Here is a 27316-nt window from a genome sequence, read left to right as displayed (position 1 = left end):
TACTTACATTTAGCATTAGTAGGACTTCGCTGATTTCAGTGTGGTACAAAATTTAAAATTAAAGGAAATATTTCCTTCTTTTTTTATTTTGCAAAATATTTGGCTGATGTAGTACAACCGATAGTAGGTCATCGACAGTTTGACAATTCTAGTATAACGACCTTGAATGACTTTGTAAACTGTCCATCTCAAATTTCTGAACACTATCTCACGGATCATTAAGAGTGATTATTACTGTACTCGATGCCTATTTTTAAATCCCAAATTTAAATAGTTTGACAGCAACAACCTTGAGTGACCCCAACCGAAATACAGTAGAATAAAAACTGAAGCAGTGAACATGCCAGCATATCTTCAAACTTTCCAATCTTCGAGAGGGTACTCATTTAAACGAATCACGTTTGATAGCAAATATCTTATCACCTCATTCCTTCCATTTTTCCATATTTTCACTTGATAAAACCAATTTCATGTTTGGATGCCCCACAATCTATTACATTTAATTTATTCCAATTGACAACAACAATTTTTTTTTATGTTCCACAAAAAGCAAAGAACAGTCGGCCCCACATAACATACGGCAGGTTTTGCCTTGGCTTTTTGAACAGCAGGACTTTGAACTCAAAGACTCCTGCCCTGAGGCAGGACTCTATGGTAGAGACAACCTGCAAATATTCCTATGAGTCCTTTAAATAGAAAGTTTGATGATATGCCCAACATTTATTCAACTAGTATCACTTACTGGAGGCGACCATGGGAAGCTTTTCAGAGCCGATGAGCGATAGTTGTTTCCTCCTCGAGTGTGCTTCGTCCTGAACTTCACCTTGGCTGTCTAAAGGTTGGTTTAATTACCTCCAGTGCCAAGGTCTTTCACCTACAAATGCATGGAATCAATGAGAAAGGGAGAAAAGTGAAATGTAGTCAGGCCAATTAACACGGAACCTTTTCAGAATCTATCGATGTTTCACAAAGCACGCATGCATCTCTCTATCTCAAGAATAGAGATTTTGTCACTGATTCAAAGTCAGTCATGGAAGAAGCTGTAAAAACATTCATGAGGGAGGGAGAGACTTTATGTGGAGCTTAGGGCACACAAATTCAAAGGACTCTCTAGCGGTGACTTTGCAATCGTCCTCATCAACGTCGTCAGAGAAATCGTCGCCGTGGCAATGCATTCTCACGAACCAAAGAGATGTAATTAGGGAGGACCGGTACCCTTGAGGGAGGTGTGCTTAAATGCATATATATACCGAAATGGCCCTGAGACTCTGCTTATAAAAACACGAGAGGAACAAACGTCAGAGTTTGGATCCAGTTTCTAAGACATTTCATGAAATGTTAAGGATGTAACAGAGAAAGAAAAGATGAGAAAAAATAATAATAGACCTTCCAAGCATCGCACACTGAAGGATATTAAGATCTGAACAAGAGAGTATTCAGCAGTAACTTGCATTTATAATAAAGTATGTTTTATTTCCTGAGAGAAGAGAGAGCATTCTGCTAGATAGGAAAATTGTTATACCATGCAGACAAAGAAACTCCTGGCATAATTGGCAATCAACATACAGACGAATTAATTTAATTTAAGATAACTGTTCAAATTTAAGATTTAAATCGATTCCCAGAAATTGACTTGAAAGTCACTTAGGCAGGTTTGGTTGTTCTGTTGAGTTTCCTGTGTGTGTTGGTACATTAATACTAAGAGTGGAATCTTGGAGTAATGTTGACAGTACTTAACAGCACCAGTTTTCAAAACAGCAATTTACAATAATCACAAAATTTCTCCAGACACTGTCAATTTTCATGGTGTAGACGTTTCACACAGAACTGGATAAGTTGGCTAGATAACAAACTGAATATATCATAACCTAAAATCAAAATAATGATATCTCAACTCTCCAAATATTAAAAACCTAATTAATTCCAATACTAACCCAGGCATGATGTGTCCCTAATTTAAAATAGTTACTGAGCGAATCAATTTCATTCACATAATTGTACAATTTCTTTCAGGTTTTAACATTTCGTTTAATCATCCAAACCAATAATCTTTTTTAATTCATGTATCATACTGTGTACCCATTCTCCAATACTCACTCTCCAAATAGAAATAGTGTATTACATATTGTGAAGTAATAACTTACAAGCAAAAAAAAAATGAAAAAGAGACTGACTCTGCAAATAACCAGTTTTTTTTCTCGTCTTTTTTCTTAAATTAAATGGCTTTCATGCGATCCTCTTGCAAACTTTATCCTTTAAACTTCTGCTAGGCTGCTGCTGCTAGTTTGATTAACTTCCACGATAGAAAGATGCAATCACATTTTTCATCTATCGCTTTGAAGAAATTCTCCAGAAACCTGAACCGAGAAAGGAAAATTCATCAAGTTCGGAGGCACTCGATATACTCATGAGAGGATTTTAGAAACATTTGCAGTAGAAATATGATACAAGGAAATGAAATTCTGTCGACTGCCTTATCAAGGAAAAAAAAAACAACAGACTCTTTCCAAACATTGCAAAGAGAACTTGTGTCTGCTGTGGACGTGAACGTCTAATCAATAATCACGCAAAGTAATCTGAAAGGAAGATTTGAAATGTTAGTATGGGGAAGGACATCCGATCCTTCGTCGCCATCGACAACGACGACGACATACAACAAGTGTTTGAACAAATAAAAGGAGAAGAGAGGGGAACCAGATTGGTGTGAAAAGAAGGTTCACTGTCCGGGAAATCAGACAAAAATAAATATACTGGCTAACCTTAACCAAAAAAAAAAAGACGGAAATTTAATACATTCACTGACATCATGGAGGTGGTTAAGGACTCACATTAATGTATGATAAAATGATGCAAGATCTTCATCCCAGATGGACTTTCAATGACCAACACATATTCAAAACAAGACACTGACTATTTATGCAGTTAATCCTTTGCCTTATATCTGAACTGTGTTGTCCAAAGGAAAAATCGATTTTTCTTATGATATATGCAAATACTAAGACATGAGAAGAAGGTAGAAAAAATAACTATTTTCCACCTGTTTGTAGCAACCTGTACTGTAGAGTAGTACTGATGCAGAGGTTCATACACCCCCCTCCCCACCCCCCAAAGTGGCACTGTACATAACAAGAGTATGAACCTCAGCCTTCAATTCTGATGCAATCAAATAAATCTGTAGATGATAAGTTTTTCTACCAATTAGCAACTGTTGATACTTGTGGTACAGTAGTAATACATTATCACATTTTACATTTAAACATCTGTAAATTTTTTTTTTTAAAGCTAATACTTGGGCACATGCATATCCACTTCTTTCATCAGAATACTATTTTTCATGTAATGATGTAAACTCCATGCTCCCTAAATGACCTTTAACCCTGCATTCCTGAATTTTTAGCACACAGACAGTAGATGAACATGTACATGTATACAGTACAGTATAGTACTAGCTGCTGTTGGGAATCACTTTGGGTATTATATTTGCACACAATGGCCTAAAATGAAATTAAACTTCATCAAACATCATCATTGTTAACTTTAGTTAAAATCCATCAGGGATTGAACAAAGTGGACTAGGTGGATAGCCATCTTAAAAATATGCCCAGCGAGCTTAAAAGTATAGATAGGTCTATCAATATTAGGTAGACACAATTTGATTTCAAGGCATGCATATATCTGAAGTTAAATAATACAGACTGCAAGTGAAAAATATGAATTTGGAATGAAATGCAAAATATTACTAATGCACAAATTTTGGAACTGCGCCACCCCGAGTCTGGACTTGGTAGTAATTTTCACGATCAGACTCCCAGGTTCCCATTACTGGTTTTTCCAGTACAGTAATGTTTATTTAGATATATACCTGCTAATGAGATAGATTAATGCAAACTTCAGTTCAGCTACCGTATTTATTATTAGGCTGCTCAGTTCCAGTACATATTGATAAATTCTACAAGTGAGCTAATAAGTGATATAGTGATGACCCCAAAAAAAATTACTACAAAGTCCATACTTCCATACTTGAAAGGATCAAGCAACACGTGATTGGTCAATAATTACATATTGGACATCACCATTTTGCAATAAGGGTTAATTGATGTAGTTTCTAGGGACTTTCAAACTAATCTATGAATAGCCATAACCACCTGGAGGGCTAGCCTTAGGTGCACAGCAGTGAAGGAACAGGTTGGATAGGCCTATCGCAAGTATGAAATCCCAGTGCCATACTGTAAAAGTAATGCAACTTTCTTGTAAGAAGTTTTGGTCTCAAAGTAAACTCCAGTTTATAAGTACTGTCTCCCACTGCTTAACTCTAGCAATTTTATGCAAATAGACCCCAACAAATGCTTTGAGTGATTTTTCATTCACGCAAACCACATTTTCAAGAGTAGTTCGTTCAATGGGGCATTGCACTGTTAGATTTGAAACGCCATAGAGTTACACACTTGCAAATTTTGAAACTTTTCAATATAGATCACTAAAAAACATCATTGGGTATCCAAAAAAAAAAACTGCATGCGTTGATTTTAAATACTGTAGTAATTTTAGGATATAAGCGGTAAATATAAATATGCAGCCTTGCTGTATAAATCAGTTCATGGGTTATTTACAAATCTTACCAAATATTTGACTGAAGGCCAGTAGAGCCTATATACGTAGTAACATTAAGCTCATGTATAACCCTGTAGTATAGGCCAAGTTGGGTTTTGGTTGAATGCGTAATGAACAAGTACCCAGGGGACTGACTGAAATTAGCAAACGGGTATCCCGGTGCAAAATGTTTGGACTGTACCCATCACAAATGTTATGATAACATTGCAATGGTTGGAAACAAAAATTGGATACAAAGTGTGGCCAGAATAGCAAAAATACTGCAATGTCAGAAAAACCTGTGGTGCTATTAATCTCTGTACTTTAAGTGTATGATGTCAAATCATAGCAAAATCAATTATAATATTCTCATTTCCTCATTTCAATTTTAAAATTGTATGAACACTTTGGTATCACATAGACTATATGATGTTGCTTGGAAAAATATTTAACATGCTTAATGATGGTAAATTGGCAACATCCTATATAAACATGTGTTAATTACAGTTACTTATATGTATACATTGTTATACAGCATTGATACTACATTGATACGACAAGATATTACATTGCATTAATATGAAGAGGAAATGGAATCATGTTTGAGCACTGTGGTCTGTAGACCCTAAAATCTGCAGCAGCAATAGCCAGAGTATCTTGTCGAAACCTTGCAGGAATTTGCTACGAACACTTTTGCCATGCAGTAACGTAGATTTCCCGCAACTGGTTCATTTTTGTACTTTAAAATGTTGGTATTTAGCTGCTCTGTGAATGAGCTGTGTAATATATTCCTAATGTCATACAACATTTACGCATTAAAACTAAAACGGAATTCAGACTCCCAGATTGAAGCATGTGGTTCAAACCACAGCATAGGGTAAGCCAATCAAATCATCAGAAAATTATAAAACTTACTGGTTTATATCTTTACGAGTGACCCACTTACCTGTCTCCCCACAACCTATGCACCACATTCTACTGTGTCTAGAATGCCCTGGTAATCTTTTAACACTGTACACCCTCACTGGCCCTAATGGCCTTCCTTCATTTTTCTACCCACAAAGTGTCTCACTGTGTTTTTCGGAGTTAGAAAAATTTTCGGAAATTCGCCTGGATTACCTTGGATTTATACTCTAGAAGTTTCCTATCAGGACTTCTGCACTTCCAAGGATCTTTCTAGACACGGTAGAATGCGGTGCATAGGTTGTGGGGAGACAGGTAAGTGGGGAACGAAGTAAATTTAACTATTTGAATGAACCCTGTAATGAAGTTGTAGTTGGCAAGCTACCTCGCCATTTACAACTTCAATCAAGCACTGCTGCATTATTTTATGTTCCTTTTTGTACAACATGCATGTAGTCGGTTTATCATAACGGCATCTTAAATCACATGTTCCTCTAAGCTTAAGCTTAACACTTCATTGTTAAACAAGTCTACGATGCCCTTCAATTGACCTCTAATTGAACTTTGGTCGTCCGAAACAAAATTTAGTAGTGTCAGACGATCGGACAAAATGTTAAAATCAGTCCTGAATTTAGGATAACTTTGCAATGAAAAGAAAAGTCAAACATTATGCTGATGATTTTTACTTTATTTCCTTGAATACCTGACAGCTTTTATTATATTTATTTTTAGTTATGTATGTATTTATGTATGTATCTTTATGTGTACATGTATGTATGTGTGTGAGTTAGTGAACAAGATCATTTCCCTGTAGACAACAAATTTCCAACAAACCTGGTTTTGAATGTTCACAAGCTGTTCTCTACTCATTCTTTGAGAGACACATTCCTGCCTAAAGAGAGAAGCTTACATTAAGTGTTCACATTGAAGCTCACATGTTTTCCTCTATCAATATTTATCTATATATATATGGGATGTAACTGTAGACTTATTGTAAAAGGTTAATAATTTCAAAGCACCCTTACCATGTGGAAAAACATGTTTCATGCAAAAAGATTAAACACCACAGCCACAGACAGATCAAATGGCCAAAAATGGAGACAAACTTGTAAGATATTTACTTGCCATATTTATGTTCAGTCATGCAATGTTTACAATGTTCTCTTTGATGTGGGAAAATTAGCATAGATATAAAACTACAATGCAGAGAGTAGGCACCAAGTGCAGAGACAATTAGTCACGTCTTGACAAGGCGATTGGAACATTAATATTACTCAGACTTTCAGCAATGAAACTGGAAAAAAAAAATACTAAATACTAATAAATACTAAAATAAATTTAAAAAAAAATTAAAATAGATACTAAAAATACAGTATATATCAGATAGGCAACACAATGAACAAATCACCATAGATTTCCTCCCAAAAACATGATTTTTCTTTATTTAGATTTTTTTGTTTTCTTAGTTTTTATATCCAAACCGTTCTGGTTGTTAGCTGTCAAGTTGGCAGATCTCTGTATATTGTCTGTTTGTCTATGTGTCTGTATGTTGTGCAATGCTTCTATTTATAGTACTAGCTTAGATGTAACTCTGCAAAGCCTACGCACAGCTTTTCTCCTTCTTCCTTCCCCTATTAGTAATTTAACAACACTATTTTTGCAAAATACAATTTATCTTGAAGTTGAATGTCACTTTCAGTAACACTAAGACTGCATTATGATACATTCAACCGGGGCAATGAAAGTCACCCAGAGCAACAAACCTATAGGACAATACCTCAAACACATTGCAAGTAATGATCTATACTCACATTGCTTTAGTGCCCTAAACAGAAACGACATGTGGTCAGCGTTCTTACTACTGTCAATTTAACTACAGTATGGTGAGATTCAACCTTTTTATCATGTTTGAACCATTTCTAACAAATTTGAAGGTTTTTTTTTGAATGAATAAACACTGCCCTCTCATTTTCTACATCACCAGAGATGAAACCTCTTCTCAGTTAGGACGAATCTTGCATCAAGCTTGACAAAGATCTAACATGTACATAAACATCGGCTATCAGATTGACAAGCAACCTGTATTGATATCCATTCACATGCATAGCTGCCCGCAGGATAGTACTGTTATGAAATAGTGATACCATCTCTTTGATGTTACCGAAAAACTCCATCGAGACACCTTACAGGCCTCTTATGTATTTATCTAGGTCATGGATTCAGTTTTCCCATGAGAAGTTTTTAACTATCTTATTGAATCTTGGTACAGGGCCTTTTCCCAAAATAGATTCCATTATGTCTGTGGAACATTCGAGAAGGTTCTCTCACGTGGTATGGAAGTTTCCATAGAAAGGGGATGGACTTCCAAACTCCCAACCAATCAGGGCAGATCAGTGCCAGTGCACTTATTTTTATATCGTTAGGTTAATACAGGATGGTCAGGTCATTGGCTGCCTACTGATTGTGTGCAGAGGGATTTTGTAGAAGTATGGTATATAAAAAAAAGGAGGCCGAAAGTTTATCACTCCGTCAGCCTCCGTCAGCAAAGTTTATCACTTGATCAGCAAATTTATCACTCCGTCAGCGCTCCGTGATCAGTTCGTTGCTTCGTCATTGCTTCGTTACTATTTCATCACTCCTTTTAATTGTTTAATTGACGGAGTCAAGTCAAGTCAAGTCAAATCATTGTAATTTAGTTTTATTTGTAAAGAGAATCGACAGAGAAGAAATTATACCGAATCATCAAATCAAATCCTATCTCGTCAAATTGTTTTTTGTGTGAAGTCATTGTTTTCTTCCGTTCGAGACATCTCCTGAAGAAGCGTAAATACGGCATCAAGACATCCCAGTACCTTTCTATCGCGAGTCCCGATATAGTTTTACTATCGGAGGAAGCGGGCTCGTCACAATATTACATGGTGGAGGAGCGGGGCATTCTTCAGGAACAAAACGGTAACGGAACTTTTCACAACTTTCGTTCGTTACGTTCAATAACGAACAGGAGATTTTTTTGGCCCGAAGACCTAACGAGGTATACAACGCATGTTCACGACCTAGCCTAACATACACACTCTACGAGGAAAGTCAGCCTATACTAGCCTAAGCCTGTACAACGGATGCCGGAACCACTGATCTGTACACTGACGTCAACCCAGCATGCAGTTCGCGTTTGAACATTCGCGCAACTAGTAGTTAGTCATACTACAGCTCTAAACATCAGAACTGAACATTTTCGCGATCTAAGCCTAGACTCGACCCGATGTTAACGGCGAACGAATCTGCAGCATACGAGATGTAGGCCCACCTGCTACTGCTACTACCTGCCGCTACTACTACTACTAGCCGAGGGACTTCAATCATCGTTTGCAGTTCCACTACCAGTTCTTAGTTAAACTTAAGGGTGAGTGAAATCATGCCAATTTGTATCCCAACCCCTATTTGAGATCAGAGTGTAACGATAAGTTATTTTAAATCGTGTCCATGTATTGCATATTTGTTATTTGTATTTAATAACGGTCGATAGTGTGTTCAATTAAGTATAAGCTCATGTTGTATACTCATAACTAGCCTAATTGTATTCAGCATAATGTCCGTCAGTGAACAGGAAACTTCGACCTCTGTTAATGTTATGCAGAAACATAGGCCCACTGATTTTTTGCCATCACAATTTCAGGGCGATGTAATTGATGCAGATTTAGCCGAAGCTCATTATTTGGGATTTGAAGATTATTTAGAGGTGCATAAATTGCCGTCCCAAACCACCCCTGAGGCTGTAGCGGCAGAATTTAATGAAATATGTCGCATATTTAAGCGAACACTTAAAGGCCAAGCCAGACTCTGGATTGAAAACAAAAATTTTTCAACTATTGCTGATCTTCGCAAGCAATTCCTTGCTCGTTTCAGTCCAGGGACTTCTTCCTACGCTAAATCACAGGCATTTCAAGCATTAAGCTATACGCCAGGTGATACAGCTCAAGCTCATTTGGCCAAAATTTCCAAAGCTGCAGCACAATTAAATTATGGCGAGGACCAAATTAGAGATAAATTCATCTCGACCCTGCCTTTGCAATGCCGCTCAGCAGTGTTAATGTCTGCATCACCAGAAGCAACAATTGCAGATTTGGTCATGAAAGTACAGTGCTATTTTGACTTACAAATACAAAGTCAACCACCAGCTTCTTCCGAACTATTTATGGCAATGCACGACAAAGCGTCTTCTGTTCAGACTCCTATTTCTGCATCTTCTGAGATACACGAGTTGTGTAATAAAATTCAGGAATTAGAGACCAAGTTTGATCAGTCACGTAGGTCAGAATCGCAAGACAATCCTAAAGATGTGAGGCAAAGATATAGTTCTCGTGATTCTCGTGGTCCTAGGACAGGTCAGAATAATAACAGGAGAAGGTTACCATATTTTAATCCTTCAATCACATGTTATTACTGCCAAAATCGAGGTCATTTTGCACAATACTGTCAAATTCGCCTAAGCCATGAAATGGAGGCTAATGTAAACAGAGTACCAACACAGAATTTTCAGTAGGGAGCACTTATGATTGCACTCATCATACAGTGACTCCAGACAAAGTACCAGGTAAAGGAAGATCGAAACGTAAAGCAAATTATATTTGGAAGAATAGTAATATTCCTAGTTCTAGATATACAGGGAACGACCGTAGTGTGGATATTCAACTGGACACACGTAATTTTGTAAGAGGTACTTTACATGATGGTAAAGGAATTTCATTGTTGTTTGATAGTGGAGCGACACGCTCTATCATTTCTTCTTCTACAGTGCAAAATTCAAAGTATTTATCCTCTATACAACCAGTCTCAGTTGATGTAGTAAACCTAAAGTTGGGTAATGGTCAGTTTATTCATGCGTATAGCACGATAACATTTCAGGTCAAAATTCAGGGTCATGAATTTCAGCTTTCTGCTTTAATTGCTGCAAACCTGACAGGTATTGACTTAATTTTAGGTAGTCAAACTCTGAAGGAATTGAATGGTTCTTTGGACTTTACCACAAATTGTTTTAGAATAAAACAAGCCAAAGTTTTCCTTAGGCCAGTGCAGAGATTTGTTATTTACCCAGGTCAGCAAAGATACATTACTGTACAGGGACGTCTTCCACTATATGCACGAAATGCAGATGTAGTTATTAAACCGTTTCCTCTAATTTCTCGTATGTGTCCTTCACGAATGTTAGTGAAAATGCATAAAGGTAGAACAAAGATTCTACTAAGGAACATGGGTAACCAGAAATTTTGTCTGCATCCTTCTCGAACAGTGGCTCATTTAGATTTAGCAGATATCATTACGGTCACAGAAGACATACCTACTGATTCTCTAGATTTTCTAAATGTCATGAGAGACATCGAAAAACCGTCTCTTTTTCGAACCAATTCAGACTCCAAAGAGAATCGTGATGCAATTACACGATATAATTTACATCGATATCCACATTTGACAGTCGATGATACCCTGGTTTCCAAATCCGAACAGGAAATCATGAGAGATAACATTAATTTGGAACAAAGTATTCTAAGTGCTTCAGAAACGGAAAGCATTTATGAATTTCTAGACTCACATAGAGATGCATTTTCTCTTTATGGTGAATTATCACACTGTCCAAATTATGAGGCTGATATTACTCTTACTAATGATGAGCCATTTTACATACGTCCCTATAGACTTTCAGATGAGGACAAAGTCATTGTCGCCAGTGAGCTTGACAAATTAGTGCGATTAGGAATCTTAGCGGTAGGACATCAGTCTTATACCTCACCGGTTTTCCTAATTCCAAAGAAGGGAACAAAAGACAAAAGGGTTGTCACAGATTTTCGCTACTTGAATAGTAGAATAAAACGTCTCAATCACCCATTTCCGTTACTGAACGAGACTATCCGTACCATAGGGTACTCTGGAGCCAAAATTTTGGGTGTTCTTGATTTAAAGTCTGCATTCTTCTGTCTGCCACTTAGTGTTCATGCACAACAATATACGGGTATTGCTTCATTTCATGGAGGAAAGCATTATTATTATGAACGCTTACCACAGGGATTGAATTTATCTCCAGCGATCTTTCAGTCGCAAATTAATGATATTTTGGCAACGATCCCAAATTCAAATAAGTTCTGTATTGCTCATCATGACGATATTATTGTGTACAGTGCAGACAAACGATCTCACAAACAACACCTACAGGCAATTTTTAAGGTTTTGATGGACAACGGATTGAAAATCTCTCCGAAAAAGTGTAGCATTTTTCAAAATTCAGTCCGATATATGGGACATTTGCTCTCAATAACCCCAGAAGGTGAGGCTTGTATCCAACCTTTACATGATAGATGTGCAGCAATCAGGAACACACCGAAACCACACAATGTTAAGTCAGTAAGACGATTTGTAGGTGCAGTTAATTATGTGGCTTCGTTTTTCCCAAATATTCAAGCACTATTGAGACCATTACATCATTTGAGTCGTAAGAGAAAGGTATTTAAATGGACAGAGGAACATCAGTGTGCATTTCAAAGTATTAAAGAGTTGTTGTGTAATCCACCTATATTGCATATGCCACAGAAATATGGTCGTTTTGTATTATATAGCGACACATCACGAGTAGCAACAGGATCATACCTGACACAAAGAGTTAATGGCAAAGAGAATATTATTGCGTATTACTCTAAGATATTACCACCAGCATGTCAGAGGTATAGTGTAACTGAATTAGAAATGATGGGTCTATTTATTAATGTGACAGCATTCAAACATTTATTGCAAAATGTAGAATTTGAGGCATATGTTGATCACTCAGCCATTGTTGAATTGTTTAAGTCAAAACAAGAACCAGCAACTTCACGCTTACGTAAACTTCTGTTCAAATTGTCAGAATATACATTTCAGGTTGGTTACAAGAAAGGCTCAGAATTGGTTTTGGCAGATTATTTGTCTAGAGCACCACAGGAATTTCACTCTGAAATAGATCAGGTTGCTCAAGAGGTCAGTTCTTATGAGGATTTTTCAACTCTACCTAAGGAGACATTTAATCCAATCATGACAAGGTCAATGGCAAGGTCAATGGGAGTCAAAGTTCCAGATTTATTTCCGAATAAAGTCATTAAGGAGTCTAAGCAGGATTCCCCAGCCAAAGTATCAACAAATAGAGTTAAAAGGACATCCGTTCCTAAGGCAACACATTCTAATGAGCATGTTACACAGAGACCACAATCTGAGTCACAAAAGACGACTACACCAGTAATTTCTACTGATAAGAGAGAAACATATATTCAAAGGCCTACTATTACTATGCCGAGTGAAAATCGACATACATATAGTCCTGACATGTTAGTTGTGCCAAATTTTACAAGTGTTTCACAACCTACAGAGCCAAGATTAGTGGATCAGAGTAGACATAGGGTGCCAGAGGTAGTAAGAGAACCACCTCCAGAATTATTTGTTCAGCCGAAGCCAGTCATAACAAACATTGATCATTTGGTTACAGGGCACATTCCAAAACAAAAGGAATTGAATAAAGTCATGAAGGCAATTCAAGGAAAGTTGATCAAAAACTATGATCTGCCATTTGATGTAAAAGAGTTGCAAATTCAACAACAAACTTGTCCTTACTATAAACCAATTTATGATTTTCTTGCACACGACATTATTCCAAGTAATGTTAAGCATGCTAGAACTGTTCGTTCTCAAGCAGAGGATTATTTGTTATGTAATAGTTTGTTATTCAGGATATTTTTGCATGAGACTAATGATGCTAAGATGACTCTTCAGTTAGTCGTACCTGAGACTATGGTAGAACAAATAATATCTCGTTATCATGATGACTTGTTAAGTAATCATCAGGGTGTAATGCGTACATATTTGACCATTAGACTGCATTTCTATCTGCGCAATATGTTTCAACGCATCAGTAATTATATTCAGGCATGTCTCCGTTGTCAAGAATTCCGTAAGAAACCGGACAAATTGAGACAATATCATGCTCGCATTCCTGATTCTTATCGTCCTTTTGACAGACTTAGTCTGGATTTCAAGACTATGCCCACAACGGCTACAGGATTTAAACATTTGATGGTTGTCTGTGATGAGATCACTAGATTTGTTGTATGTGTTTCTCTTAAGACTCTTGATGCTGAAACGATATGTGAAGCATTATTGCAGAGGGTAGTCACAACTTTTGGTCCACCGTCTTATATTATAAGTGATGCGGCAGCTTCTCTTACAGGGAAATTAGTGGAGCTCTTAAGTAAAGCTTTAGGCATTGAACAAAAGTTCATCAGTGTAAGCAATCATGGAAGCTTACAGGTTGAAAGACACATTCAGACTCTTTCAAATTTCCTCAAAGTGAACTTAAATCAGTTTGGTACGGATTGGGTACGATTTGTCCCAACATCAGCCTATGCATATAACACATTTTCCTCTCCTCAGTTAGGTAGCTATAGCCCATTTGAACTTGCATTTGGACGTAAGCCGCCAAATCTTACAAATTTATCGTTCAATCCAATGGCAGGATTATCACAATCTCATGGAGAATATGCTGCATTGTTAAAGAAACGATTTGATCATTTGTCAAGGGTAATGTTGGTCTTACAAAAGAAGCAACAAGATGCTCAAAATGTTAAGATAAGTGCAAAACTGGACAAAGGTGCAATTTATTCAACGGGTCAATTAGTGTATCTGTATAAGCCAACGTCTTCCTCCTTGACTGCGAACTCTCGCAAAATTGCTGCAGAATGGTGTGGACCACTAGTGATCCATCAAGTTTTGGATAGGACTCATTATTTGTTGGCCACTCTCAAAGGAGAAATTCTTAGTGATGTATTCAATTATAACAGGCTTAAACCATGTTTTGTAAGAGCATCTTCTGAAACTAAGAATATCACTAACATTCAGAAATTGCGTCAGGTCTTGAAAACGAAGGGTTCATCAAGTGAAAAGGTTGCACGAATGCGAAATGTTTTGAATAGCAACACTTCTAATGCAGAAAATGTTAATGTCATGCAAGATGCACATATTGAGTTTCATGATGAGTTTGGTAACATTTTGCCAGGGGTAACTTCAGATCACATCATGTGTCTTATGACCACTAAGCCAATGAATGTTGCATCCTTTCTAGAGAATAGAGCACATAATGAAGGATTAGCAATTCCATATCCTTCCATGAAAGATAGCATATTAAGGCAAAAGAAAGTTTTTGCAAATGCTCCACGAGGAGACATGAAAGTCCAACGTGCTCGATACAAATTGGGTGAATTACAGGTTCTGGTCACCTATCAGACACCATGTTTTCCAACAGGCTTTAAGAGTCATGATTTTTGGTGGAATGTAGGAAAATATTCTAACACAGGGGAAATAATGAATTTTCTCCATGAAAAGGGATTGAACATTACAGGCAGTCCAGGCAGGATGTTGCAAACATTATATGGTTAATATGTATAACTGCATATTGCTTTAAGTTCAGATGAACAGGTGTTTTACCCACAATTGTATGAATGGAATGCGTCATGGCAATTACCTGCATACCTATTAAGTGGAAGTCATTGTACTGTATGGTGTAACAATATAAGCTTTATTGTTAAAAACATCACTAAGTGACCTAGTTTCATCTTTTATAACAAATGTGTAATGAGTATACCTTATTTCTCCTTATGAATTCGTTCAAACGTTTACCCGGCAATTAGAACATATCCGGAATATTAGCAACATGGGTTTTCATATATTGAGAAATATTTTAAGGATATTTACATTGCATCATTTATGTTATATTGAAGGCTATTCAGAGACAGACAGCATTAGTGATATGCAACTTTTGCTTACAGCAACAGTTATCGAAGCAAATGAAAGTATAGATCTTTTGAGGAAATTATGTATATATTTTCTTTTCCTCAATTATTCATGCAAAAGTAAATTTCATCATGAAAGTTGAAAGACAAGATGTTAAGTAATATGTTAATTTGAAGAAAGATTTGTTGATGTCATAGTCTATGGAGTCTCTTTTATGGTATCGAATATCTAGTACTTTGGTACTTTACTAGATCATTTCGGAGTGCATACCTAGGGTCACCATGCTATCGAGTCACATTTTGTTGATTTTCTTGAAGTGGATGTATATGATTCACAAGGTTTCAAAGCAGTTTTGAAACTATGCCTTCATTAAAGACGAGTTTTGTAAATGAGTTTGTAATATTTTAAGGTTCCTTTTTGTAATATACGAAAAGATGTTATGGAACGCCAAGGTGTTCTGTTCAGTTAAAAGATAACTAAGTCTAGTATTCTCTGATCTCTCCCCAATCACGGCATGATTTCACTTTTGATATAAATGTATTATTGATGTATGAAATGCATAAATGTATTTTGTAAGAGATACTGCATATTTTGCTTTGTCATGTAACTTTAAGATATCTTAATGATATTTTTTTTTTTTTAGATTACATCATATGATGTCATCAATATTAAAGAGGTACACAATATTTTCATGGAGAATAGTGTCAATGTATATACCATATGATCATTTTAATAATTCGTAACCAAGATTGTTAACCTTTGAGATACATGAAGACCATTTATTGAAGTCAATGAATATTAGTGAATGAGCTTACAGTACTCTACCTTCTTGAAATTATGATAAGTTAAAGCAGTATGATGTTAAAATTTTGGAGTATCCAAAAATTTTAAAAGATTGAGGGGGATGTTATGAAATAGTGATACCATCTCTTTGATGTTACCGAAAAACTCCATCGAGACACCTTACAGGCCTCTTATGTATTTATCTAGGTCATGGATTCAGTTTTCCCATGAGAAGTTTTTAACTATCTTATTGAATCTTGGTACAGGGCCTTTTCCCAAAATAGATTCCATTATGTCTGTGGAACATTCGAGAAGGTTCTCTCACGTGGTATGGAAGTTTCCATAGAAAGGGGATGGACTTCCAAACTCCCAACCAATCAGGGCAGATCAGTGCCAGTGCACTTATTTTTATATCGTTAGGTTAATACAGGATGGTCAGGTCATTGGCTGCCTACTGATTGTGTGCAGAGGGATTTTGTAGAAGTATGGTATATAAAAAAAAGGAGGCCGAAAGTTTATCACTCCGTCAGCCTCCGTCAGCAAAGTTTATCACTTGATCAGCAAATTTATCACTCCGTCAGCGCTCCGTGATCAGTTCGTTGCTTCGTCATTGCTTCGTTACTATTTCATCACTCCTTTTAATTGTTTAATTGACGGAGTCAAGTCAAGTCAAGTCAAATCATTGTAATTTAGTTTTATTTGTAAAGAGAATCGACAGAGAAGAAATTATACCGAATCATCAAATCAAATCCTATCTCGTCAAATTGTTTTTTGTGTGAAGTCATTGTTTTCTTCCGTTCGAGACATCTCCTGAAGAAGCGTAAATACGGCATCAAGACATCCCAGTACCTTTCTATCGCGAGTCCCGATATAGTTTTACTATCGGAGGAAGCGGGCTCGTCACAATATTACAGTACATGCTGTACATATATAGACCAACTTAACAGCATAAGTAATAACATGGCGATACATGGGCAAGATTTGTTGAATCTTAGCGCTGAATCCAAATGCACTGTAGAATAAAATCAGGTACTGTTACAGTATGTCTATCCCGAGACTAGAAAATTTGCTTTGAAGTTTGAAAATTGGTAGAACAGAATTTATTCATATAAATGTGACGAAATCTTAGCAATTACAGTAACCGAGCCAATTTAGGACAATCGCTGACCAGCCTTAATGAAAAGGAAAAAAATATTTAAAAAAAAAATCATGAAACTCAGAGATTTGAATGTCACCTAAACGAAAGATGCTAACACATAAAGAAGAACAACTAACTTTAAACGGTCTAGTACAACAAATCCAAAGCTGACCATTTCAAGTTCCTCTTAAAATGAGACGCTAATGTACAACAGATGTGCAAATGTGCGTGACACGACAAACGAGGATGAGCTCCCGCAGATGGCAACTCTCTGTGGGTTCAATGACATCCTCCTGACGACATAGGACAGTTTCCTCCTCTCAGATCTAAAACGCTATCAATGTTTCAACAGCGGAGATGCTACTGGCTGACTCTGAAAATTACAAACTTCTGATCATGAGATGCATGATACAGTTCAATGTCTCATCTCTTAAAGAGATGTTATACTTTGGGGAAAAAAATAAAAAAAATAAAACCATCCTCAGTTCAAACCAAAGAAAGAGTGGTCTGTATTTGTAAAAGCACCTTGTGTAGCGAGACCGTTTGTATAATTTGGGATCAACATTTCAAACCACAAAACAGTATTAGAAGATCCTGCCTGGTTATGGAGTGATTAAGTTTTGTATAAACTTACTAAACACAATAATAGAGCTTGCATCATTTATCAGTACAGTGAACCTCATTAATGATAATTCACACTAAAAAACAGTTAACACTGCTAGTGAGGACTACCAGTGTTCATTAGCCCTTGCAATCCATATGCAGTGGTCACGCTCAATTATTGACACAGCATACAGCATATATATATACTGCTTTAAGATGAATGAATCTGATCTTGAGGTTTGCATCCGTCTGTGTTTCAATCTTTTACAACTGTCACCCATGTCAATGATCCCAGAAGCTTAGACTTCAAGGGAAAAGAAGATGTAAGATGGAAACATGATGACAACGGGAGATTATCAGCAATAATTCCGGTCTAGGCGAAGAAATTGCATCTTGAATATAACTAATATTTTCAAAACAGTGTAGATATGACTCCAATTTATTGCATTATTTAATTTCCTGGCAAGGAATTTACTCACATAATTTGTAATTTGTCTCTCTCTCAAAATGTCAAAAACAGTAGCATGTATATTACAATAAATGTTTCATTGGAGGTACTGTATGTAGGGCGGTCACCATCTTCACTTGGAGAGCTCCTATTATTTATGCATGGCCTAATCTTGAGTGAACGAGGCAAGTTCATCTATCTAGGTACTGGAGAAACTTCTTAAGTCTTTATAGCTGGGCGCAAACATCACCTTATGTAGCATTATGACTTGTGGCTCCTGCAGCTGGGAGAGGAAACAATTACAGGTGATAAACTTGTTGTGCAATACTGTACAAATGTATTTCCTGTTCAGGTCCAATATACATATGTGCACACAGTTACCAGAACAAGTGTTGAAATCCTGCTGCCTTTAAAATTTAGAAACATTTCAAGTTTTGACAATATTACAATTGCCACATTTCTCTCTTTAGATAGATATAAACAGTACAGTATATCAAGAAGTAGAAAAGATGGTAATAATATCAAAACTATAACATATCAAAATATGTATTATCACCTGGAACTGGAAAAACATATTGAGAAGAGTGAAAAATACTGAATGTGGGATACAGTGCTATTTCATTACCAACGTTTTGTAACCAGGATAGACACATAGATAGTTGACAAATTAAAAAAAAAATAGCATGTTCATCAACTCTTGGACTGTCGTTTCACTGCTTTTCTGGTCACCTGTTAGCTGTATGGAAGCTATGAGAAATTTTCAGCCTGGTTTGATCAGTTTCCAAAGCAAACCACAAAGGTCATGAAAAGCTAAAGTGGAAACAGTGCAGGAAACTAGTCAGTCATTCTTTGCTAACTAGGTTTAAAAAAGCTGCCTTAAAAATACTGAGCTCATACCAGATGTCACTCTATGAGCCACACAAAATTGTGCAGGAAGAGTCTGAACATATTCATATATACATGTAATACACATATTGTTATAAATTCCAGGGCTTTCTTACAAACATTGTGTTCAGGTATCAATAATCTTATACCTTTTAGTATTTGTGGTAGGAATACTTGAAAGAGGGACAATCCCAACCAACATCACTACAATTTGTGTGCGAGAGATTTTATGATGAACATCATCATTAAAATGCTATGAAGACTCCTTTTATTCAAGAGATATTATTATGGTTCAAATGTTGTTTCTCACACATGTGTGAAGACTTGAACAAGTCTAAAATGGTATATCAGAGCTACTGATTGTTGAATACTGAATGTTTTACATCCTTCATTGCTCTCTTTTCTTATTATATTTGCACATTTTGGTCAGTTACTACAATATCTACTACTGTACTATTGCAACATATAATGGCACTGTGGCATGATGCATCAAGTAAATAGTCGGTCACCTGACATGTACCATACATGTCAGGTGACCGACATGATGTACAGTTTCAACCCAAACAGAAGTCTGTCAAGAGTTGCTGATGGTTGGGTCTGCTTTTCTCTGTTACTGTACGTATGAAGCAACCTTCCAGCTGAAGCTAAATTAATAGCAGTTTCTGCTATTATTTGAACATTCAATACATGACATACAATAGCCTATACCTATATAATAAAGTAAACAAACATATCACAGATGTTTCAACCAGGGATGTAAAGTGAGATGGATTTACATCATGTTCACTGAGATGTTAAGCTTATCGATCAAAATTTAAGTACAATATTCCTTTTCAATTCCAAACTTCTGATTGACAAGTTGTGATTTTCGTTTGTTAATTGTTGTTTGTTTTTCTTTTCTGTGACAAGCATTTCCTCTGATACTGGGAACAATAGCTGACAAGAGACGGTGCTTTGAACAGAGCTTTATACCGCCAGCCAGGTTCATCTCACAAAAAGTGAGAGCGTTTGTTCAAATTTTATTAGCAAACACAACAGTGTACTACTGAGATGGGTGTCTATATGAACAAACTAACACAAACAAGACTAAAGTCACGACTTATCTACAATTTTACACCTTTTGCATACTGCACACCTTCTTTATTTATTCTAATAGCTATTATTGACAACTTTAGAATTTAAAATAAGTTAGAGCAACCAACATCGCATCAACTCACATCTAAAAATGTAAAGCTGAATTTGAATCTACTGTACAACATTTTACATTACTGTATATCCTTTGCTATTTTGGGCTATTTTTCAGTAAGCACCTAAGGAATACACATTATCATTCCAATCTAGCCTCATATACAGCATATTGAACATAAAATAAAATATAACATAAACTGCTATCATTTGCTTCAATAGACAGTCATTGTTTAGAATCGCAATGTGAGTTGTATGTTCTTGAATGCCAAGTTAACATCTTCTGCCTATTTAACATAGCATTTTATCTATCTCCCTCCCCCATAGCCCCATATCTCCCCCCATGGCCCCATATCTCCCCCCACGGCCCCATATCTCCCCTTCCCCCATGGCCCCAGGTATGCTTCGCACCCTCCAGTATCACAAACCAGTTACTGCCTCTCACATGTTAATCCCAGGGGAAACCCTGGTACATATACCCACAGTGTCATTTTGCGAATCAGTTCACAAAACTGAGAGACCTTTGCATATCAATGAAGTGAACCATTTTGTAATAAATGCAAAACAATGAGAAATGGATAAGATGTTGGCCTTCAGCTATATAAATACCCCTTGAAAACACTAAATCTGGGTGAGGGTTAATGTGAGAATTGCCTGTACTCTGGTATAGTAGACATAAAACACATCCCACCACTGTTAATCTCTTTTATTTCTAGGGCAATGGACAAAATAGGGCAGAAGGAGGTCTGATATACAGTGCTGAGTGTCGGTTTCCTTTATTGAATGTAGAGCTCAGGCTGGAACAAAGACTGCGCCACATTAATTACTAACGAGGGTGCATATTCATGTCACCTGCTATTAGTTACAGTTATTCTCTATGAAACTATGACATATTCTGACCTGGAAAAAGTAATCATTTTACTTCTAAGGAGAAAAGCTGTCTAAAACATTTACACACTTCACCAACTTTAGGTCCAGCAGTATTTGAAATTGTACCAACAGTAACCCTACAATGATACTTCCAAACAGATTCCCCACATGTGATATTTAACATACTGGAAGTCAAGTCATCAAGTTAAAAATAACTTTGTCCTTTTCTGATTAGTTTATGCGTTGCAAGATGTTTACTACAAGGCAGAGGTATTATGTTAAATATCCCAACAAGCTCACAAAGGAGCATAAAGATCAGCAGTCTTTGATAGTGAATAAACGAAATCAGAGTCTTAAAGGAAGTGAAGACTCGCGCAAAAAGAAGCGTCTAATGCCAGTAATCTGACTTAGTTTCGAATGAAGTGTAACAGAAGTGTTAGACACCACCATCGATCCCAGAAAATACACACACAGCTTGCTACTGTCGGTAATTAGACACCAGTGTACAGTCAGTACATACAGCTGCTGTCAATACCCACAGCACTGTGTACAGTAGCGATACAGCGATGGACATCTCAGGTCCAGCTAAAGATAACAAGGTATCACGTTTCATTACTGTCTGCATTTTGTAGCACCACGAAAAAAACGTCACTTGCAAGCAACGGAAAGTTAACCTTTTTCAGATAGCCGCACGCGGTTTGGAGCGAGTCTTCAATGCCTTTAAAATGGGATCCCTTTGAGTACAGGTATAGTCAGTGTAAAAAAGGCCCTTTTCTTTTTATCGTTGATGTGGTTTTGTGTACGGATTGCTATTGTGTACTACAACTTCAGAACAGAGTCTTCTGATGATGAACCATCAATGAAGAATCTTTGAACACTATGGACATTAGTGTTCAAACGATTAACCTAATCGGAATCGGAATCGGTATGATAATTGCATAATCGGAACATAATCGGAATCGGTAAAAATTACGTGGAATACCAGTTATGTCATACCGATTATTCAAAAACATATTGAAGGTGAAAAAATCATTATTCAAAAACATGGAAGTTGAAAATATCAACTGATGTATAAGGTTTGTTCTTTTACTACGAAATATTAAAATAAAGGCACCCTCTATATGTCTTTCACAATGTAATTTTAACAAATTAGGCTGCCAGGGTCGCCGATTTTGCTTCACTCGTGGTTAGTGACTTCATATTTCTCGGCACAGTAAGCATGGCAGCAATACCAATTTCGCGAATGAGGAATATTGCAGCGCGAATCGCGCAAACAGTTCTCACATCCCGCATGAAATTTGAAGCGGTGCGGGAGGGTCGCGCAAAATCACCGGGAATTTCCCGTAGAGTGACTGGCAAATTACGGCTTCACGAAGCAATTTCAGTACCAGCAAAAATAACCTAAAATCCCCACAAATCTCCGACCACATGGTAGCCTTTCTTCACACTAAGTCAACTGCATGGGTATCTAACCTTGCCATCTGTTTATTCGCTCTAGTTGTGTCGCAAATAAAAATAAAAATATTCATGTAAACTGCAATCTTCGACCACAAGTTAGCCTATCAACCACACTAAGTCAATGGGAAATGTAGCCTAACCATCGATTTGCAAAAAAATGCGTAGCTTAGTTTACAACTTTCAATTTGCTGGAAATCGGCGTTTGTTTTGAAGGTATGTGCCATGTCTTATAGAAGGAATTTATATTTTACATTGGAGTAGTTTCTAGTTGTTATTATTTCTTAACATCAATCTGGTAACATTTTACAGTAATTTAAAAAAAGTTACGATGGTACAATTTGCTTTTCAGTTTGATTGGCCTAAGCTTACATTTTCTAATTGAACCTGAAAGGAGTTAAATAGGTAACAAATAGGTATGTTTGACTTCAAGTTCGTAACATTTCTATTTGTTCATAAACGGTATAATACTAAAAATAAGTACAAAATAATGTCGGAATGAAGGCAATATGTCATTAAAATTTACACTTTGGTAAAGATTGAAGATAGATGGTTTGTCTGAGATACTTTTTGAGATGGATATTTTGAGTAACTATTCTTAGCCCATTTCAAGCCATTAACAGGTGACATTCACGTCCAGGTGTTTAGGCCATTCGCTCAGCACAGTGCTGACTAGGTAGGATGTTAATTTTCGTATTTTGGAAATTTAAAAAAAAATCTTTTTTCCTTTCCGAGAAACTCTAGAGGTAATTTGGTACATACAAAAATATACCTAAGAGCCTTGTATTACAACGAAGCAAAAGGAAACAGAGGAAAATCACAACAATAATTGTTTCTATCACAACCTTTATTGTCGATTTCGTATAAACAGGATATTTTCTCATTTTCAAATAATCGGAATCGGAATCGGTACGATTATGAAAAAAATAATCAGTAATCGGTATTTTCTGTTATGCATAATCGGTTGAACACTAATGGACATCCTCTTGTTTGACCTTTGACCTCAGTACTCTTTCCTGGGCATCTCCTTATCTGTAGTAACAGAGCAGCTATCAATATCATTTGATCAACCCCACTGAGAAGTTGCTTATTAAATGATCAATCGGGGTATTTTCCCTTTCCGAGATTGGACATCATTTCCTACATGTGCATTCCTAATATACTCACATTTGAAAAACCAACACAAATCCATTTGACCAAAAGTATATCTGAGCATGTTAAAAGCCATCATATCCTATTTCACAAACCAGGGAAAGTGATCATATCTTTGTTGTCTTCAGTGCTTTTGTAGTCTCTTCAGCATTTGGTTTACAACTGACACAACTAGCATCTTACAGAACTCTCTTTAGATCTGAATGTGGCATGAAAGTTTTAACATGAAATGTTTTTGTTTTGTGGCATGAAACGTGGCATGTTTTGTGGCATGAAACGTGGCGTGAATGTGGCATGAAAGTATAACATTTAACTCCAGGAAGGCTACTGCAGTTGTGTGACAATGACACTGTGTGGAAACACCTCTAAACAGCCCAAGAACCTTATTTATTCTATTATGACAGGCTAGCAGTTTGGCTGTAGTCTATGTATAATTTTCAACCAAGACAATTCAAAATAGAGCCAGTGATCCTCTGCACATTAACTGACCATCCTAAGTGTCTGAATATTAATTAATTAATTGAATATATATATTCATAAGTATGTTTCATCAAGTACAATACCAATTTCTCTATGGAAGAAAAACCAGCACAAGTACAAAATCAGATATTATTTGTAGATATATTTGTTCAATGGCATGTTGAGAATCTGCCCCAGATGTGAATAATATGTGCCCATTGTTTTAACCTTGGTCCCATAAAGTTACGTAATGTGCAGGAGTAACTTTGAATTACTGTTACTGTCCACCTTCTGTATACCACTGCCTATCATGACCACTAAAATGGAAATTGACCACCAGTACAGTACACATAAAGATCACTGCATTTTATATTTCCTGATAATCCATGAAGAGGTTAGAGCAGTCAATATTTAGTCAATGTTAGTCTTTCCTGGACGTTCCAATTTTCTTATTCATGAGAGACAAACCCTCCTCCCCCATCCCCCCCCCCCCTTATATAATTAAGTGCATTCACTCATTAAAAATATTACAAAACATTTACACTGGAAAAGAAACATGATTACGATTGACTAGTTCAATATCATTTTCAGAGTATTTATTGTAAATTATACGGTATGACCGAAATGCTTTTATGTACTCGGAGAAAGAAGTATCGTTAACAAACCTTGAAAATCTCACTCAAGCAGTATTGATCAGGGCAATGCTGAAAGCTTTAGTTTGTCCAAGAGAGTAAGAAAACAAATTTCAGTGCAAAAAGCTCATGATTGTACATCGAGAAAAATGTCAAAGCAACTTGAATGTTTCATTTCGCAGTATGATCACAAAATCTGCCTCCAAGGATAAGCATGGCCTCTTCCTTCCTAGAGCCAGAAGAATAAAATTGCAAGTTAAAGCCAGAGGGATGATGGGTAACGCTGGCCTCTGAGACAGCACTTACTGAAGATGAAAGTGCATAAATTTACATCCGAGAAAAGATACAGAATGCCTTCATTCATCAAGACGGGGATTGCGATTCATAAATAAACTTTATGAGAAGGCACTACCAGAGTACATTCACATAATCTAAACAATTGGCAGAGACCTCCGGGCTCTACGTAAAGCTGATAGGCAATTCCACTACGTACGGCTGTCTGTGCCTAAAGCCTGAGAGTGTTTGGGTTACACAGCGCAATATCGCAAAGTGCATTTTGAGACTACAAAATACCTGAAAAAGTATAACATGTCAGAGAAGGAAAAACCCTTTCTTTAAACATCTACAAAGATTTGGGATTGATGAAACACATAATCAAATCATTTGGAAAATTAAATAGAGGCAGAAGAAGGTATATTTTTGGAGGGGTATGGGGCTCAAAGCTTTACAGCTTACTGACACAAACATTTGACATCTCACACCTAAAAGTGATGTCAACTTTCATACATTATTTTTGTTTGTTTTCGTCTCAGACTGCAGATCCAGACGAGGCCAGTTTATAAGACGCACTGAGGTCTGTATTTGAAAGGTTAACTGAATTTCATACTCACTGAGAAGTGTGTTCTATAGGTACGGTAGATAGAGAGTGCTAAGGTTGTGAGGAGATAGGTAAGCGAGGAAATATAAGGAGCTGGGAGGCTAATGAGAGTCTCTGGTAAAAATATATTTTCCTGCAACTTTTATCTTGTTAGTCTTTGTTCTCATTTCATCGCAAGTCTACTTGCCACCAACTACTTGCCATCAACTACTTGTCACCAACTACTTGCCATCAACTACTTGCCATCAACTACTTGCCATCAACTACTTGTCACCAACTATTGCTAATGTTTCGATATCATTATAATTCCATAAAGATAAGATAGTGGACTCCCTGGTCCACCTTCACACTATTTGGCCCACAAAATAACTTGAATAGATCAGCCGGTCATTCATTTACAGTCCACCAGTGCTACATTATCAATCTGATGAAGCTACATACTACTGTAGGGCTCAATGCTACTGTAAAAGCAGCCATGTCTGGAACTTACACTTGAGTTCTTCCACACTAGATCTTTGAGAAGGGGATCTGATCCAGATCTGATCCTCAAAATCAACTTACTAGTGTGAAAGCTCTTGCACTCAGGATTTGATCCCCAAGACCTTAATCCCCATTTTGGTGGAGATCTGGAGCTCGAGATCCCAAAAATATACATTTGAAAGTTTGGTGGATAACAGTGACCAAAAATGACCACGACATACGTTTTCTTGCTGGACATCACTTGTATCTTACTGCACTAGCATGTATCTAACTGTTCTATGTAACTTCCTGTTCATTGGAAAAAGTGGAATAAATTAATTTGGGGTTTTGGAGACACAGGATGAAGATTGGAGGATTGAATGTAAAAGCACAGAGTGAACAATACTTGTAATAGCGGTATTACTGTACCTGCACACTGTCAGACCAAAAGGTGAATTTTATACTGGTCACTTCTAGAATGTAGGACTTTATCAGTCACAACATTTTAATTGCTGTACTTTTTTTTTGCTTCCTGAAAGGGAAAACTTTGCAGTTATTTTTACCGACCTTGCAATATTGTGAGGGGGACCGCAGATTGCAAAGTAGGCAGTGACAATAATGAACATTGCAAAGTCGGCAATTACTATCACGGTTAGATTCTTCCAACATGCATCCGGGAGTCTATGCATGCTTAGTTCTTCAATACCGCCCTCATTATCTTTCAGGAAACATTTGATACTGTAGTTTTGATTCATCCTTTTTACAGTATTTCCAATACTGTTGTTCATTGGAATGACTGCCATCATCTCCTACAGTAGTTGTAATACCAGGCTGCAACCAGTTAACATGCAATAGATACATGTAGTTTTTTCAACAATATCATTCTATTAATTACAACTTTACCATCTCATGAATTTCTTCCAGCAAACCTGCCTTATAAATGTTGGAGTTTTCATTTTCTTGAATCAGTGACTGCAGCATCTATTTACGTTTTAGAGGGCATTACCTGTACACACTGTACAAGCGGTTAACCATTTGCACTATCATCACTAACTGCAGGAACTTAACTAACAGAGCTC

General features: G+C 36.7%; 1 protein-coding gene across 2 annotated transcripts in view; it reads right to left on the bottom strand.

Annotated features, from left to right (window-relative positions):
- The window catches only part of LOC139972054 (vitamin D3 receptor B-like), a 238195-nt gene that overhangs the window by 193969 nt on the left and 16910 nt on the right, over positions 1 to 27316 (bottom strand). For both annotated transcript variants that reach the window (XM_071978947.1, XM_071978948.1), the window contains exon 2: positions 743 to 874. The gene's annotated coding sequence lies outside the window, so the exon portion shown is untranslated. The remainder of the gene's footprint in view (positions 1 to 742; positions 875 to 27316) is intronic.

Source organism: Apostichopus japonicus, chromosome 8 (assembly GCF_037975245.1).
Source record: "Apostichopus japonicus isolate 1M-3 chromosome 8, ASM3797524v1, whole genome shotgun sequence".
NCBI lineage: Eukaryota > Metazoa > Echinodermata > Holothuroidea > Aspidochirotida > Stichopodidae > Apostichopus > Apostichopus japonicus.
This window is presented reverse-complemented; position numbering and strand designations above follow the sequence as displayed.